Genomic DNA, 16942 nt, shown 5'->3' on the forward strand with positions numbered 1-16942 from the left:
ACATTTCCAGACTGTCTAAAATACGCTGAAGTTTTCTTTACGAGAAGTGTGATGAAGAAACATCGTCAAAGTATATATGTTGTCGAAATCACAGTTTGAGTTCCTTAAGGAATCCGATATAGAGAAAGCTTGTTGTTTACGAGACAGAAATCTTGAAAAGCTCGGTGGCGGGCATGTCCCAACCCTCAGTAGCATATAATCGTTACTTTTGCACGCTATAGCTACATCGGCTCTATAAGACAGAACGCAGTACTGCTAGGAGTGGCACGCTGGAATGTGACTATGTGCTTGTGAGCAGCTTCACATCGATGGAATCACAATAAGAGTTGCTGTTACTAGATTCCCTAATGTAATCAAATATTTCAAAACATTTTTGTTGGTTGTGTACGAAAGCTTTTATAACTTCAGGAGCGTTTTCAAAAAAGTCAACATCTACCGAAAAAATTGCATGGAACTCATTTTACTGAATTAATTGAACATTACACGTGACTGATGTCTTACAAAATTATGCAGTATATCACAAACAAACTCTAGCAACATTTCTATGAGCTTTCAGGTGAAAATAAAAAATACGTAAGAATCAAGAATTTTTTTCCAACAGTAAATATCTACAGATGAATTACTTTTTTTGCAGTATTTTTCTAGTTTATTTTAACCTACTGAACAAATAATAATTTAATAAAATGGTTCATTGAGGTACTATACTTCATTATTTTCGTTGTTACTTTTTTGCATGACTCTAGGGCCCACCCATAGGTCTCCTGGGCTTCTTCTCACGCTGTGTCAAAAATTCTCTTTAGCTTCTTTTTATTGTCAGCTTTTTTTGCCACTCACGCGGTTTCTAGGTTTTATTACAGCTTGGCGTTAATTGACAGAGTTGATCGATATCCTCGTAGCGGATATCGTGCCAAATTTATCCAATTGGCACATAAGACAGCCAGAATATCGAGCTGTTTGGAGGGCCCTGCCCAATAATGCTTCAAATTTTCTCATTTGGATAGAGATCGAGAGTCCTTGTTTCCAAGGCAGCGTTTGGCAAGCTCGAAGGCAAAGAGGAAAAACTCGCTGGATGCGGGTGGGCATTATGTTGCTGAAACGCAAGCCCAGGATGGATTCCCATGAAGGGCAACAAAACGCGGCATAGAATATCGTCGACGTACGGCTGTGCTGTAAGGTTGCCTTGGATGACAACAAAAGGGCCCCTGCTATGAAAAGAAATGGCCCTCAGACCAACAAAAATGTTCAAATGTGTGTGAAATCTTATGGGACTTAACTGCGAAGGTCATCAGTCCCTAAGCTTACACACTACATAACCTAAATTATCCTAAGGACAAACACACACCCATGTCCGAGGGAGAACTCGAACCTCCGCCGGGACCAGCCGCACTGTCCATGACCGCAGTGCCTTAGGCCGTCACACCAACACTCCTGGTTGTCGGGAGTATGGCGGAGGACAGTCGGAATGGTATTCCACCGCTGTCTGGGGTGCCTCGAGAGATGTTTTCACTGGTTATCGGGACAGTTCGAAGCGGGACTCATCAGCGAAGGAAATACTACTCCAATCAATGGAATTCCAGGCCGAAGTCGTGTCTGGAAATGCCCCAGACAGTGGTAGGACACCGACCTGACTGTCACCCGTCATGTGTCGCGACAACCAGGAGTGATGCTCTGTAGCGCCATCTTTTTCGTACCTGAACCACTTTTGTTGTCATCTGCGGCACTCTTGCAGCACAACGATATGTCAACCAAATTCTCTGCCAGGTTTTGTTGTCCTTCATGGAAAGCCATCCTGGGCCTACATTTCAGGAACATAATGAGAGTTTCTACTGTTTGTCTTCATGCTTGTCACACCGTACCATGGTTAGCAAGGAGTCCAGATCTCTCCCAAACTGAGAACGTTTGGGAAGTGCCTCCAACGAGCTCGTAATTTTGGCGATCTAAAGCACCAGCTGGACAGAATTTCCACGATATCCCACAGGAGAACATCCAAAAACTCTGTCAATTACTTCCAAGCCGAATAACTGTTTGCACGAGGATCAGAGATGGGCCACCACTTCACTGATTTCCTCAAATGGTTCAGATGGCTCTGAGCACTATGGGACTTAACAGCTATGGTCATCAGTCCCCTATAACTTAGGACTACTTGAACATAACTAACCTAAGGACATCACACAATACCCAGTCATCACGAGGCAGAGAAAATCCCTGACCCCGCCGGGAATCGAACCCGGGAACCCAGGCGCGGGAAACGAGAACGCTACCGCACGACCACGAGCTGCGGACAAGATTTCCTCAATTCATAAAGCTGTTTCTTCTGATTGAGTCATCCAATTTCTCTGAAATTGTACTCATTTGTTTGTTTGCACGTGTATATCACGTCTATCTTTTCCCGTCCCATTTGGATAATTCCTTCGTGGGACGAATTCATTTTCTTAGAGGTAATTAAACCTGAATGTAATTTTTGTGCAGGTGGTGAGCTTCTTTTCCATGGAATACTGGCCTTTGTCAACATGCATGTAATCCTACTGTCGGATACTTCCAGTTTGTCCTTTGCGCACCAGTACTAGCGCGGTAGTGGAGGTAGAGCCTGCCCCTGATTCCGCCAGCGGCACTCATGGAGGTGGTCGCTCGCCTCTAATTGCGCCGCCATTACCGAGGCTCAGGCGCGATGGTGGCGCCTCCCTCAAGACGTGGCCGACGTCCGCGCGGAATAAGAACGAGCTCATTACGTCGCCAAATTCCTTACGAGGAAGCGAGCGGATCCACAACGCCACCGTTACCGACGTCAGCCGCTACGTGCCGCGACTGGCTGGCAGGTTACCTCACTAAAGTCTGCCGCAGGAAGTACTCTGCAGACGCTCGTCTCACTGATCCTCCGCAAGGAAGGAAATTCACATTGTAATGTCACCTCTCCCTTCCGAAATATCACAAGTAGACTGAAGTGAGAAAAGTCAAGACACAGAGATATCCACATATATAGATGACGGCAGTATCACATACACTGGCAGTATCACGTACACAGGGTGTAAAAAGGCAGCGGATTGGCGCACCTGTCATTTGTACTCAGCCGATTCATGTGAAGAGGTGTCCGACGTGATTATCGTCGTACGCCATGAATTAACAGACTTGGAACGCGGAATGGCAGTTGAAGCTAGACGCATTCCCTTTATGAAATCGTTAGGGAATTCAATATTTCGAGTTCCACAGTGTCAAGAGTGGGCCGAGAATAACAAAGTTCAGGCATTATCTGTCACAAACCGATAACACAATGACCGGTGGACTTCACTTTACGACCGAGAGCAACGGTGTTTGCATAGAGATGTAAGGGCAAACAGACATCACTGCGTGAAATAACCGCATAAATCAATGTTGTACGTACGACGAACGGGTAAATTTGGCGTTAAAGGGCTAGGAAAGCGGAAGCGAAGCTAGTGCCTTTGCTAACAGAACAACATCGCCTGCAGCTCTTGTTTTGGACCATACCGGTTGGACCATAGATGACTGGAAAACTGTACCCTGGTCAGACAAGTCCCGATTTTTCAGCTGGTAAGATGTGATGTTAGGGTTCGAGTGTGTTGGATTCAGTTTGTCAACGAGTCACTGTGCAAGCTGGTGGCGGCTCCATAAATGGTGAGGTCTGTGTTTGCATGGAATGGACTGGATCCTCTGATCTACTTCGAGACAATTTGCAGCCATTAATGGACTTCGAATACCCAAACAACAACACTATTTTTATGGGTAACAATGCGCCATGTCACGCGGGCACAGTTGTTCGCCATTGGTCTGAAGAACATTCTGGAGAATTCGAGCGAATGATTTGGCCACCCAGATTGCTCAACATGGGGCAAAGTCGAGAGGTCAGTTTGTGCACAAAATCCTGCACTGGAACACTTTCGCAATTATGTACAGCTGTAGGAGTAGCATGGCTCAGCATTTCTGCAGAGGACTTCGAACGACTTGTAGAATCCATGCCATATCGAGTTGTCGCATTACGCCGAGAAAAATTATGTCCGACGTGATATTACGAGGTATTCCATGACTTCAGTCACCTCAGTGCAGATCGGCAGTCTTCACCCATGTGGTGCAATTTATGTCCAAGACACCCTCCCCGTGAGTTAATTAAACCCGGGTTCCATTTCTCTGCACCTACACTTATGTTTGACAATGATCGCGGGGGTCATTTCGACCAGAGAAACCAGTTTAATCAATCACCACTGTTACCCTATTACTTTGGGCCCCTGCAATTTCTGGGCTGACTTAAGGAAACTTTAGGTTCGGCCATTAGATAGGAAATTATACAAGGCGGTTCTTGTTTTTTTTTTCCATGGCTGCACATTCAGAGACCGTGAATAGTTACAATTGAAAGAAAAACAGCCCTCGGTCACTATTTTTAACAAATTAACCTGGTTTCAACACTGCTAGGAGTGTCTTCTTCAGAATTTAAAACAAAGAATGGTCTATATTCTCTAACATGGTCACAGAATAATGAATAAAAAGGTATGATGGGGTATAAGTACGGAATCATCGTAAAAGACTGACAGTACTTATATGTCATTTATAAAATAATAAATATGCCAAAAGGGCATCAGTCACAAAGACATTTAAGATAAAGAAAACTGTGATGGCGAGCCACTAAGGGCTGCTCGTTACTTGCGTGGTGAATGTTGCACAACGTTTTGCATGAGAATTTCCATCCCCTCCCCCCCCTCCCCCTCCCTGACATTGAGCTTAGTTTATTGTTATCACAAAGGAAACCTTGATTAGGAACTGAAGTCGCTTAAAATGAATGGGTAAACCGATTGAGATCATTGGTATACAAGATATTGGATCGGTGAGGACAGTACCTTCAACGACAGTGTTTCGCATAGGTTTACTCTGCGAATGGCAAGAAAACTGTGTAAATTCGTAAAGTGGATTAAAAAAAATAAAAAAAAATAGAACAATTTTGTCACCAAATTAATATATTTTGGGAGGCGGCTCCGTCTCGCGGAAGAACCAGTAACTTGCTCTCAGAGGCAGGTCGGTTGCTTCTCAGGCAGCGGGGGCAACGCCGGCCCAGCAGACGCGAAGTGAGGTCCCGTTAACAGCAGCAGCAGCAGACGCCACAGTCGGTACAGTTCACGGCAGCAAAATTTCACAAATTCAAAGAAACCAGTCAGGGATAAATTAACTCTGTTCGTTCGAAATTCTTTCTGTATCTCTGTTTTTACAAGAAAAATTTTTCATGTCGTCCAGTATGCTTAAAGCATGTCCTGGTGCTCTGTGTAACACTTTCATACTTACGCATTTTTGAGTGGGTCTTCGAAGGCTAGCACTCCCTTCGTAGAACTCCTCTGTAAATATTGTCATGATATTCCTACCGGTTTGTTCCATATAAATTTTTTTACAGTCGTTTTATAGTTTATATTATACGACCACGAGTCACAGTATTTGTCGCATTTTTTTCCACACTGCGACGTAACCTATGTCCCAAGCTGGCGCTGGTCTTTACTGACATTAGCTTTCTTGAAGCAGTAGGCAATACTTTCGGAATGTGCACCACTAAATGTTCGCCTTTTCTCACGCTTTCCCAGTCGAATACTCTTTCTTTGTTTCATTTTCTTGTAGATCCTGATAGCGTCACTATTCCTGAAACCATTTTCACGACGTATCTGCACAATTACTTAAATATCTCTCAACCTCATCTAAAGGCAAACTTTAAGATTCTGCATATCAAAGACTTTCAGAAGGCGTTTTTACACCTTTTAAGATGACGTGACTTGCATTTATGATCACATCACTGTTGCTTGCTTTCCTGTGTACAGCATGTTACAATATTGCTCAACTGTGATAGGGTAGGACCAACAGGGAATAAAGAAGGTTAAAAATAATTTAAAAGCCAAGATAGCACAAAATATTTTTATTCAAGACAACTAGTTTCAACAGTCTTATTTTAGAGTAAAACATTTTCATTTCACGCTGAACCCCATGCACAAGATGTCAAGTGGATAAATCTCAGCAAATTATAAACGTTTGTCATAGCTAAAATATATAAAAACTCACAGCACGCCTACCCACAATTTCATATAAGAAAATGGTATCGAATAAAGAAGGACAGTGCGACTGTCACAGGTTTGACACACGGGACACCGTCATGGAAATGTTGAAAGTGCCAGAGGCTGTAAGAAGGACAGCAAGTATCCCGCAAAAGCTTACTTAAAATGTGGCAAGAACCACTATGAGGAACAGAATCTAGAGATACCCATGTATCATTTGCATAGGGACCGTAAGAAGAATTAAATGATCTGCTGAACGGAAGTAGTAGAAACGAGAACATCGAGAAACTTAACATCAGGATTGATGGTCACGAAGTCAATGAAGTTAAGGAATTCTGCTACCCAGACAGTAAAATAACCAATGACGGACGGAGCAAGGAGGACATCAAAAGCAGACTCGCTATGGCAAAAAAGGCATTTCTGGCCAAGAGAAGTCTACTAATATTAAATACCGGCCTTAATTTGAGGAAGAAATTTCTGAGCATGTACGTCTTGAGTAGAGCATTGTATGGTAGTGAAACATGGACTGTGGGAAAACCGGAACAGAAGAGAATCGAAGCATTTGAGATGTGGTGCTATAGACGAATGTTGAAAATTAGGTGGACTGATAAGGTAAGGAATGAGGAGGTTCTACGCAGAATCGGAGAGGAAAGGAATGTGTGGTAAACACTGATAAGGAGAAGGGACAGGATGATAGGACATCTGCTAAGACATGAGGGAATGACTTCCATGGTACTAGAGGGAGCTGTAGAGGGCAAAAACTGTAGAGGAAGACAGAGATTGGAATACGTCAAGCAAATAATTGAGGATGTAGGTTGCAATTGCTACTCTAAGATGAAGAGGTTAGCACAGGAAAGGAATTCGTGGCGGGCCGCATCAAACCAGTCAGTAGACTGATGACAAAGAAAAAGGGACCGTAAAGACCAGACTAAATAATTACAGCACTCATGGACGAGCTGAAGTAATCATCCCACCCTCCCGCGCTGAGTTGTAAAGGAATAAATCTGGTACCACGTTCATTACCCTCTGCCACATATATCACAGTGGATTGATGAGCATGTATGTAGATGTAGAAATGAGCACACCTACAACTTACTAAACTTCAAGATTTTTCTTCGGCTATTTCGTCAGCGCTGCCACTGGTTTCTTCTTCTCAACACCAATAAACGTGCTGACGTTAACAGCGAACTGCAGCGGTTGCCTGCCAAGGTTTTTATCGTGACCATATCCAGTGGTTGTACTGCGAGGGAACAACGCGCTCTACTTAGAACTGGACCGCAACTGTACCTGGTCACATGACCTAAGTTCTCATCGTGACTGGGTCTAGGTCTCGCTTTTTCCACGACAACAGTAACAATAGCAAAAAGTTAGCTTACATTTCCGCATCTCTAATTCTCGGATGTTAAAACGACCGTGCTTTCACTGGACTGGGGACCTAGTTGGGTAATGCTTTTATCTCACACCGGTCTTTTTATCGTTATGGCCGCCGAGGTTTCGGTTAATAAGAACAATCTGGTCGGAAGTATCCGGACGCCCACTAGTAGGCATCAGTATGAGGTACGTCCAACATATGCCTTTACGACGACTTGCATTTTGTTGAGGAATCTTTCAGTGAGGTGTTCGAATGTCTGTGGAGGAATGGCAGTCCATTCCTCCTCAAGAGTCAGAACCAGAGAAATCAGAGATGTCGGACGCTCAGGCCTAGAGAGATGTCGACGTTCTAACTCATCCCAAAGATGTTAAACTTGGTTGAGGTCGAGGATCTGCGAACGCCAATTTATTTCAGAACCATTGTTGTCTACCAACCATTGTTTCACAAATAGAGCTTTGTAACAGGGTACATTGTCTGTTGATACAAGCAAAGAATGTGGAAGGATAGAGGAGGACACAGAATTTCTAAGAAACTTCCTGGCAGATTAAAACAGTGTGGCGGACCGAGACTCGAACTCGGTACCTTTGCCTTTCGCGGGCAAGTGCTCTGCCATCTGAGTTACCCAAGCACGACTTACGCCCAACCTAATCTAACCTAACTTAACCTAACCTAACCTAGCAGGAGAGCTTCTGTGAAGTTTGGAAGGTAGGAGACAAAGGTACTGGAAGAAGTTAAGCTGAGAGGACGGGGGCTGAGTCGTGCTTGGGTAGCTCAGCTCAGATGGCAGAGCACTTGCCCGCGAAAGGCAAAGGTGCCGTAGCGGTCGAGCGGTTCCGGACTGAAGCTCCCAGAATCGCTCGGCCAACGCGGCCGGCCAGACGGAATCCGTGGAGGGAAGACGACGTTCTTCTCGCAAGGCAATGTTGAGAAACTTTAGGGAACCGGTCTTGGAAGCTGACTAGATAGCGATTTTTCTGCCGCCAATGCGCATTTCGCGTAAGGATCAGAAAGACAAGACAAATTAGAGCTCATATAGAGGGTTATAGACAGTCGATCTTCGTAGCTCTGTTTGCAACTGGAACTGGAAAGAAATGACTAGTACTCGTACATGGCACCCTCCACCATGCATCGTACGGTGGGTTATGGAGTCTCTCGACTCTTCCTCTATGTACGCGGTATACAGCGCTGTGAAATGTGATCATATCCCAGAACATTAAGCCTTTTTTAAAGCGTAATAAGGGTACCACACTCCAGCCACCAAGAAAACCACCGTACCGATACATCATGTCCTTGTAATTTCACTGCTGGAACAGGTAATCTTCTCCAGGCACTGCGAAACCCAAACCCTTCCATAGGATAGCCACAGGATGTGACGTGATCCATCATTCCAAATCGCTCCTTTGCAGACGATTACTGTCCTGTGACGTTGCACTTTAAAGCATCTCAAGCGTCGTCCCGCACTGGCTACTGATATATGTAACTTGTGAGGCGTTACTCGACCTTTGTACCACATTGTTTTTACCTCCCACGCACAGTCATCGTGCTAGCTGAACTGCTGGTAGCACTTTGGAAATCACGAGTTATCTTTCCGCTGACTTCATGCGAGTTTTTAGAACCAGCCTCTGTCATGCTTGACGGTCTTTGTCCGTCAACAAATGAGCGGTGCCTGATCTTAGTTTTATCTGTGGCTGGCTGGCTCAAATGGCTCTGAGCACTATGCGACTTAACTTGTGAGGTCATCATCCGCCTAGAACTTAGAACTAATTAAACCTAACTAACCTAAGGACATCACACACATCCATGCCCAAGGCAGGATTCTAAACTGCGACCGAAGCGGTCGCTCGGTTCCAGACTGTAGCGCCTAGAACCGCACGGCCACTCGGCCGACTATCTGTGGCTGTTCCTTCGCATTTCCACTTCAGTCACAACAGCCGACTTGGACAGCTTAAGAAGAATTAAAATGGATTAGAATGAGATTTTCACTCTACATCGGAGTGTTCGCTGATATGAAACTTCCCGGCAGATTAAAACTGTGTGCCGGACCGAGACCCGAAGTCGGGACCTTTCCCTTTCGCGGCAAGTGCTCTACCAACTGAGCCACCCAAGCATGACTCACGCCTGGTCCTCACAGCTTTACTTCTGCCAGTACCTCGTCTCCTACCTTCCAAACTTCACAGAAGCTCTTTTGCGAACCTTGCAGAAGTGCTGGAAGAAAGGATATTGCGGAAACATGGCTTAGCCACAGCCTGGGGGATTTTTCCAGAATGAGCTTCTGTGAAGTTTGGAAGGTAGGAAACGAGATACTAGGAGAAGTAAAGCTGTGAGGACGGGGCCTGAGTGGTACTTGGGTAGCTCAGTTGGTAGAGCACTTGCCCGCTAAAGGCAAAGGTCCCGAGTTCGAGTCTCTCTCCGGCACATAGTTTTAACCTGCGAGGAAGTTTTTAAAATGGATTAGTTACTGAGGTGATATCCAATGTTCGACGTACCCGCATTTCTATTGACAATACAATACTGCCTGCCTCCTTTCATATTGGAGGTAGGGGCGGGGAGGGGGGCGGTGCATTATGTGGCACCTCTGGTCAGTTCCGCTTTACACAGCATACTTTTAGCCAGGTAGCGCAGTACGTGTGTTCCACAACGGTGGGGGCCTGGAAGGCGGGCACTGGGATTACTCCTCCGGTAGGCAGCGTTGTGGCTTGCGGCGGCCGCGTCCCGGCGACCAGATGGCTGTACGTCAGGCGGGCTTATCGCCGTGACGAGCGGCCAGCGTCGGCCCGGCGACGGCGACGGCGACTGATGGCCGCCCGCGGGCACCCCTGACCGCGCCGCGTCCATCACGCGCCTCCCCAGCCATCGCTTTTCACTTAACCACACCCTCCCCAGGCCTTCCCTTCTAATAAAGACAAGTGAATTTACGGCCTCCGGTACTGACAGCGCAACCTCCGCAAGCAGGCTATCCCGTTCTCATGGCCTGCTCCACGTGTGCTTTGGACCACTGTCGCTATTGGATGTTTCCGGAATACGTACAGTCTGTGGAGAACAGTAGCACTGTATTTATTCGACGTCATTCATGTGCTTCAGTTTCATAGCAACTTTATACAGCTACGAACATTCCTTACCTTCCTGAAAAATGGACAAAAGAAAGGTGTAAACAGCACACTCCCTTTTCCATATGCATTCATTTTAGATTGTTTTACTCCTTTGCAAACGTCGAACGAGATTTCGTATAAGGTGTACAACTTTGTTTTCACCGTTTTTTCCCCAACATTTGAGGCTTTAATGAAACAAATTGGTTACACATGTATCATTCAAAGTATTTTCCATCGCTGGCCACTACTTTCTCCGATCTTTCGGGCAATGAACGAATCACGTGGCGAAAAAATTGTTCATCTTTTGAAGCGATCCGCGAATCGATCCAATTTATGACTTCTTCATTAGATCGGAAGTGTTGTTCAGCCAGGCCATGCGTCATTGATCTAAACAGGTGATAATCAGAGAGAGCAATGTCTGGAGAATACGGCGGGTGGAGTAGAACTTCCTATTTTAACGTTTCCAAGTACGTTTTCACCTCTTTTGCAACGTGGTGTCGAGCGTTGTCGTGCTGCAAAATCACTTTATCGTGCCTCTCGTTGTATTGCGGTCGTTTCTCTTTTAATGCTTTGCTCAAACGCATTAATTGCGATCGATAACGAGCACCTGTGATTGTTTCACTTCGTTTTAACACCTGATAGTACACAACGCCGAGCTGGTCCCACGAAATGCAGAGCATGATCTTGGAGCCGTGAATATTTGGTTTGGACGTCGACGTGGAAGCATGGCCGGCATATCACCAATATTTTTTGCGTTTATGGGTATAGTAATGAACCCATTTTTCGTCCCCGATCACAATGCGATGCAGAAATCCCTTCAGTTTTTGCCTCTGAAGCAACTGTTCACAAACACACAAACGCCGTTCAACGTCTCTTGGTTTCAGCTCACACGGGACCCAATTCCTTCTTTCTGAATCATGCCCATTGCCTTGAGACGTTTGGAATGGCTTGCTGTGTCACTCCCACTAATCGTGCCAATTCTTCTTGAGTTTGACGCTACTCTTCACTCAGCCACGTCTCCAATTCTGCATCTTCGAAAACGTTCTCTCTTCTACCGCTATGCCGGTCTACGACGTTAAAATTACCGTTCTTGAAGCGTTGGAACCACTCACGACACGTTCTTTCACTAATAGCAACCTTACCATACGTACCTGACAGCATTCGATGCGACTCAGCCGCTGTTTTCTCCATATTGAAACAAAACAGTACAACCTCCCGCAAATGATGAGAATTAGGCCCGTAAACTGACATTTTCAATCAAGAAAAACTTCGTGATTCAGACACATATCTACTAATGTGGGAATGATGTTATGTTGACCGAGGTCCAAGCTAACTGCCTGGCATCTGCGATCTGTTTCTTTCGACCGCGACTTACAGTTATCGCCACCTATCGGCAAACGGCGGAAGCATAGTTGTACACTTTTTAGTTAAAGAAAGAAAATTGACCAAGTGCGAGTAGGACTTGCGCATTGAGAGTTCCGCACAGATTTAATCACGTGTGTACATAGTTCACTCATCCTGAGAATCGAGGATCTCAACGATTTTTGTCTGTTATCGATATATATATTACCAAGATACTGATCCCGGGAGTTGTAAGACAGTATCAAAATCTCCACAGTAGTTCCTCATATTAGCCCGGACATACAAAGAGAAGCGAGCAAGGGCGTAAGTTTATATATGTAAAGAGGCGAGATGCAATAACACAATTTTTATTTTGTTATTGAAACATGACCGTAACTTGCAATTTATGTTTGCATGCGGTAATGTTCGTCTATTATGCTTTTGGCGAATGTTGAATGCAATGTACGTTCAAATGGCAAAAACATATTTTTTATGTGATGTACGCTACTGGCTATTAAAATTGCTACACCATGAAGAAATGTATATGATAAACGGGTATTCATTGGACAAATATATTATACTACAACTGACATGTGATTACATTTTCACGCAGTTTGGGTGCATAGATTCTAAGCAATCAGTACCCAGAACAACCACCTCTGGCAGTAATAACGGCATTGATACGCCTGGGCATTGAGTCAAACAGAGCTTGGATGGCGTGTACAGGCACAGCTGCCCATGCAGCTTCAACACGATACCACAGTTCATCAAGAGTAGTGACTGGCGTATTGTGACGAGCCAGTTGCTCGGCCACAATTGACGAGACGTTTTCAGTTGGTGAGAGATCCGGAGAATGTGCTGGCCAGGGCAGCAGTCGAACATTTTCTGTGTCCAGAAAGGCCCGTACAGGACCTGCAACATGCGTTCGTGCATTATCCTGCTGAAATGTAGGGTTTCGCAGGAATCGAATGAAGGGTAGAGCCACGGTCGCAACACATCTGAAATGTAACGTCCACTGTTCAAAGTGCCGTCAATGTGAACAAGTGGTGACCGAGACGTGTAACCAATGGCATCCCATACCTCACGCCGGGTGATACGCCAGTATGGCGATGACGAATACACGCTTCCAATGTGCGTTCACCGCGATGTCGCCAAACACGGATGCGACCTTCATGATGCTGTAAACAGAAACTGGATGCATCCGAAAAAATGACGTTTTGCCATTCGTGCACCCAGGTTCGTCGTTGAATACACCATCGCAGGCGCTCCTCTCTGTGATTCAGCGTCAAGGGTAACAGCAGCCATGGTCTCCGAGCTGATAGTCCATCCAGCTGCAAACGTCGTCGAACTGTTCGTGCAGATGGTTGTTGTCTTGCAAATGTCCCCATCTGTTGACTCAGTGATCGAGACGTGGCTGCACGATCCCTTTCAGCCATTCGGGTAAGATGCCTGTCGTCTCGACTGCTAGTGATACGAGGCCGTTGGGATCCAGCACGGCGTTCCGTATTACCCTCCTGATCTCACCGATTCCATATTCTGCTAACAGTCATTGGATCTCGACCAACGCGAGCAGCAATGTCAAAAAAATGGTTCAAATGGCTCTGAGCACCATGGGACTCAACATCTGAGGTCATCAGTCCCCTAGAACTTAGAACTACTTAAACCAAACTAACCTAAGGACATCACACACATCCATGCCCGAGGCAGGATTCGAACCTGCGACCGTAGCGGACGCGCGGTTCTAGACTGAAGCGCCTAGAACCGCTCAGCCACACTGGCCGGCGAGCAGCAATGTCGCGATACGATAAACCGCAATCGCGATAGGCTACAATCCGACCTTTATCAAAGTCGGAAACGTTATGGTACTCATTTCTCCTCCTATCACTATGCATCAAAACAACGTTTCACCAGGCAACGCCGGTCGACTGCTGTTTGTGTATGAGAAATCGGTTTGAAACGTTCCTCATGTCAGCACGTTGTAGGTGTCGCCACCGGTGCCAACCTTGTGTGAATGCTCTGAAAAGCTAATCATCTGCATATCACAGCATCTTCTTCCTGTCGGTTAAATTGCGCGTCTGTAGCACGTCATCTTCGTAGTGCAGCAATTTTAATGGCCAGTTCTGTAGTTACAATTTAACAAGTTTCAGATTTTTTGTTTTACTGAATTGTAATAGCTTCCTTCTTGCCGAATTTCATAATTCTAGACAAACAGAAAGTACCCTATAGGTTTTGATGAATGGGCTTTGGAGCATCAAAGCATATGACGTAAATGCCCGTATCTTCTAATTGCGTTAACGTAGACGCTTGCAGTTTTTAAGCCGGAAAGCAACCATAGACTTTCGTATGTGACATAAATTTGAAGTTGATGCACCAAACTGTTCCATAGAAAGAGGGTTTGAACAGACGGACAGTCAAACGGTCAGGTGGATAAAAAAAATATCAAACATGACATTTTTCGTATTATGTAGTTACAGATTAAAAATTTTCGGATTTTTTCCATCACTTGTACTGTCAAACCTTGCTTCTTGGCAAATTTAATGATTTTAGGTCAAAGGGGAAGAACCCCACACGTTTTGATGAGTGATTTTGCGACTATTGACGTAGAAGCTTAGATGTTTTACACTGCCAAGGGACCTTGGGCCTTAGTATGTGACCTACATTTCAACTTGATACGCCTACCCGTTCCTCAGAAACAGTTGTTTTTTTTTTTTTTTTTTCAAACAGTCGCACCAACAGACAGGCAGAGAGACAGATAACATACGGACCCTGTAAGAGTTAGTTTTTTACGCACGAAGGCACGGGCCCTAGAAAAAAGTGTAGCTCGAGAGATGTATTACTGGTTGACTCTGCGAAGCACTTTGTTTTTCTTGTGACGCGGCTTAGGTCAGTCATTGTATTGTGAGTGACATTCTCAACGAAGTGTGTATAAACATACAGTATGCCATACCTGAGATGTATCGACTGTATGAAAATGACTGCCAAAAGTGACGTGTACATCCTGCGTCACAGCATATTTTCAGTTACCCTTGCTTGAGACAAGCAAAGAAAGCAATGAGTGGATTGTTTTGGAGAGCGATGTGAAGTTAATCTGGTTTCAGACTCTTGTTCCAGATAGAACAAAAGTAATACAGACTTAACGGTGAATTATAGCCCCGGCTGCTTAGGTATGTATGATCATATTCAAGACTGTTTCCTCGTACGAGGGAACACCTCTTATTTGGCGACACAGGCTTTTGTGAATAGAGAGAAAATAAGGTATATAGCTCATATTTACACACCCAATTATGGTACAAGTCAGAGAATGACATGTTCCAAAACCGTAGTTTGCAGTGAGACTGAGAAAGGAACATTTCATTAACCATCAGACTATAAGCACAAGAATAATAAAGGGTGAATGTAATGGTGAAGCTAAACAACCGTTATTGTTTCCCGAAGGAAGACGCATCGCAACGCTGAAACTGTGTTTAAGAGGTCTTCTATCCCACCAGTTTAGCATTCATCTCCTTACGTTTTAGGAGCATCAAACACCGCAGATTCCAATGCACGTACTGAAGCAGTTTAACATTGGACAAAATAGTTGGAATTTAAGAATGTCTGAAAGGCTCTAATGACTGTGCTTTGACATTACCATTTGTAACACCAATTTACTGTCTTACAAATTATGTTGGCTTCAAGTAATTTCGAGTTGTCTACAATATGTGGAGCATATAATTAACCAGGAAATACCACAGCTACGCAGTTTACTCGAAACAAAATAAAATTTCTGCTGTACTGGGACTCGAACCCACTTTATACAAGCAGTTAACTTAATCGTTTCGGATATCCTAGCAGGCTTCACGGACAGATCCAAACTTCCATATGTCCCAGTCTCTGCTTCCCATAATATTCACACAATTATGTGATTCCTGCACTCGGGGAGACTTACTTGGTATCGTCCTGAGGTTGCATTGGCTTTGGCATGAAATCCGTTACCACAGTGTCTGTATTTGACACTGTCTGTAAAGTTCTATGCATGTTCGAAGGACCACTGCATCGAAATTCACAGATACCGTCAAATACAGACACTGCACTAATGTGTATACTTAACTCTAAAATTTTATAACAATATATATCTTTTGACAAAATCACTTTGCATTAAAATCTTGTTTGTTTCTTATTTATAAACAGATGCAATATCTCCGTTTCAGTACGTCTTATTATTATTATTATTATTATTATTATTGGTCATAATGTAGGCCAAAGGGTACGTATTTTCAATATTACTTCAGTCAAGTCTTCAACAGACATTTTATTCTCTAGATGTATTCACTTCAGTTAATTTTCCTCTTTGAAAGCACAGTTTTTCTTCACCCATTTTTCGGAACAAATCTTCGTTTATAACCTCTACTGTCTGCTCTAATAATCGGTTTTGTATCAGCAGTAGTGAGTGGAAGGGCTAGGATGAAGTGGGTGTGACATTCATTTGAACAACTTCTATTTACTACAATTTTTAACACAGCAAACATCTTAAAATCACGAGATCACCAGTAAAAGGTATAGTTCATATAATCCTTGACTAATTCAGTGGTTCACAACCCGAGGCTACAGCAGTCCACTCACCCCACCGTCGCCCCACATCGAACCCAGAGTCATTGTGAGGCTCGGCCCCCAGTGGACGCCCCCGGGAACGTCTCACACCAGACGAGTATAACCCCAGTGTTTGCGTGGTAGAGTAATTATGGTGTACGCGTACGTGGAGACAGTGTTTGCGCAGCAGTCGCCGACGTAGTGTAACTGAGGCGGAATAAGGAAACCAGCCCGCATTCGGCGAAGCAGATGGAAAACCGCCTTGTATACAGTCCACGGACTGGTCGGCACAACAGACCTCGACAATAATCCGCTGGGGACTGGCACGCCTTCCCGCCCGGAAAGCAGTGCGTTAGACCGCACAGCTAACCGCTGGGCGATGATAATGATACTAATAGTCACACTTAATTTCAGACAGTTCATTCCAATAACTTATCTCAGTTGAGCGTATAACTGAATGAGCTGAACACCCCAATTAGGACACGGATAAATGATTTTAAGAGTGCACCACCCTAAAAATTTAACACTCCATTGACTAA

The sequence above is a fragment of the Schistocerca serialis genome, chromosome 1, assembly GCF_023864345.2.
Source record: "Schistocerca serialis cubense isolate TAMUIC-IGC-003099 chromosome 1, iqSchSeri2.2, whole genome shotgun sequence".
Classification (NCBI taxonomy): Eukaryota; Metazoa; Arthropoda; class Insecta; order Orthoptera; family Acrididae; genus Schistocerca; species Schistocerca serialis.